Consider the following 3,076-nt stretch of genomic DNA (forward strand, 5'->3'; position numbering starts at 1 on the left):
TGGCCAGAAAGCTTCTGGGCCATGCAATGGCTCTCTGCTGGCAAGGGGGCAGCACCTCATGAAACATACCTTTTGCAACCCAGGCCTCCTCTAGCTTAATCTCAGCTGTTTTCTACCCTGCTTTCTCCTTTCCTTGATTGCCTCACGTATTAATTCTCATTATCTTATTACACATCAGACACTTTAAAACATCAATTTAAGAGTAGGCTAGGTAATCAACTATACTCCAATATAAAATAAAAATTAAAAAAAGAATAAGTTAGCTATAAATAAAATATTCAAGTGCAAATCTTCAATTCTCCTTATGCTCACTTCAGCATTCTTTTCATTATGGTGTTTGCTGACAACAGAAATGAGTTTAAATACTTACGTCCTCCCCAAAGTGGGTGCACCTTGAATGCCTAAAAGCAATTTGTTCAGACATTTCAAAATGTTCCCTGTCACTTGCTCACCTAATTAATATGTTTAATAAAATGCCAGTGTCATATCCAAATAATAGAAATATTTAGCTTTATCAGCTTCTTAGCTGTTCTTTCAATGCAAAGACATCCAAGCTGATAAAGACTGACTATAGCAAAGCTGGCCATAGGTTCAGAAAGGATAATCTTTTATTTTATTTTTTTTCTGTTCATTGAATTATAGTGTCAAAATTTGGTTTGTTTCAAGGATGGTCATTTAGCAATATTTCACAAAATATAGGGGGAAAAAACTCTCCTCTGTCCTTTTTCTTTACTTTTATGTTCTCATTATTTTTTCTTGCTGAATAAGCCCCTTTCATTTTGTGTGTCTCTCTGGAAGGTGAGAGATGGCTATTCAAAACCTCATTTACACCTGGAACCCCTCATGTTTCCGTCCTTCTGCAGCTCGACTCTACACCTGCCCTTTATCATGGGCAGTGGCTCAGACTTTGTAGGGACAAAATAAATATTTGCTGAATAAATCCTCAGCGCTGCTACCAAAAATGGATAGTATTGGAGACAAAGAAGTAATCATTGATATAAAGTAGCTGCAGCTGGAAACTGCATGAAATTCCAGCTTTTCTCCTCATAATTCCTCCAAAGAGAAAGGTTTTTTTTCTCTGTACTGAAGCTGAAAAACCATATACTTCTGGTTTTGTCTGATTTCAAAGACGTAATTCTGAACAATGTTTTTCTTATTTTCCTTTACTTCAGAAAAATGCAGGCACTTCATGCCACTGGTAAAGATTCATTCTTTTCATTAAGTATCTATGTGAGAATTTCCCAAAGCTTTTGTGCAAATAAACCTGATAACCTTTGGCTCCTTCATACCCAGAAAGACTTCAGTGAAACAAAGTCAGGCAAATTGACCTACAGACCAACTTAAAGGAGGGAAATCCTGGGAAGTGGGCCACAGAAACAAGTGGGCTAAATGAGGTAAAAGTTAGAATGAAGCACTAAGGAGTCAATGCCTCTGCACTCCTCTTGTTGTTAGGAACATATTGTAAGACGGAGGCTTCCTGCCGTCTCTGATTTAACTCTGAGTGTGGTTCACAGACAGTGGGCCAGCATCCTTTTAACTCTCAGATTTTGATTTATTTCAGAAAATATAAGATCAATTTTCCAAGTAATTCAATTGGCTTATTGGGTTAATGCCCTTCATGGCTTCAAATGTATTCTTGTGCCTATTTCTATTACTCAAGGCTTTGATCTGCAAAACTAAAGTCTGCATTTCTCTTAGGGCTCTTCTGGGTTGCATAGCTCAACTGAATCAATGAGGAATGAACCCTTATCTTCAGACACCCTAAGTTCTTCAAGCGACTGAACTAACAGAAATCAGAATAGACATAGGAATTAGGAAAGACACATTGCAAATACCATACCCTATCAGTTGATATTTATTAAAAGAGGCTAGTGGATTTTCAAATATATACCCGTCTGGAAAGTGTGTTGGTTTTGAAATTATTCATAGAAAATATGCTTGTGTTTTCCAGTGTTATCAATCACCTGAAAATTTCTGATGAGCACTTTTAAGACATTTTAACCAAACAGTCTTTGCCTGAAGTTTGTAATCGTTTGCTTAAAGAAAGCCCATACATTGTAAGTGGAAGTTCTCCTGGCATGGTGATGTAACACTGGGCACTGATATAAAAGGCAGTGGTATAGCAGGAACAGAGCTTTCTAGATACTGTGCACAGACAGGGTCCCTGGGAGCCAAGGGAAACCATGTTGGAATTTGCTGCAGTTACATCTGCTCTTGCCCAGCATGGTCAGCCCACTTCTGATAAGACGTGGAATCCCTGAGTAATTAAATCAGGACTCTAATCTCCCCACTAAAGAGCCTGTCCTTGGCATTAATAGTGGTGTTGCCCCTGAAGGATGCATTACCTGAGCTTCCCCTTGACAACCACGCAGGTTCCTCCAAGGCCATTTGCAGGATAATGTGAGTGAGTAAACATGAAGAAGCCTGGCTTGCACAGTACTTAGTAATATAAATATAACAATTCCTTTGGCTATTTTTGACTGTTGCCAAATTACAATGGGAATAAATCAGCATGGAGAAAGCTATGTCTTAAGTGTGCTTAGTTTTGGGGTGAAGGTAGAGATAAGGGCTGGTGCGGTTTAAAAATAAATGATTCTGTTGCCATGGTTTCCTTCTTTACAAATTCTTTTCAACATGAATTTCTGTTGTTGTGTTTAATTTTAGATTCATGCAGATTTTCGACAAACAAGAATTCCTATACATCTGAGAAGTGGTTTTTCAAAAGCTGCAGGAAGAGATGTTTGGCAGTCTGGCTTAAACATTTCTGAATAAGCTGCAGGATTCTGGCTTTAGACAACTACCAAAGGAAAGCAAATAAAGAGAATGAGAACTTAGAGAACGCATAAGACTACGTTTAACCTTATGATTAAAAATGAATTCACATTACTGCAGGCTTTAAGGGGAAAATCTTGTCTTGAAGATGGCCTCTCAATAGGGGGAACCACAGGGAGACAGATGTCCCTCCTAGGAAATAGCTCTCTTGACAACCAACCCATAAATGTTAATTTAGCTAAATATGCATTCATTAATATCAAAGGCTCTAATTGTGTTTTCAAAATCTGTCATATTACCTCAA

Source organism: Balaenoptera musculus, chromosome 18 (assembly GCF_009873245.2).
Source record: "Balaenoptera musculus isolate JJ_BM4_2016_0621 chromosome 18, mBalMus1.pri.v3, whole genome shotgun sequence".
NCBI classification, from domain to species: domain Eukaryota; kingdom Metazoa; phylum Chordata; class Mammalia; order Artiodactyla; family Balaenopteridae; genus Balaenoptera; species Balaenoptera musculus.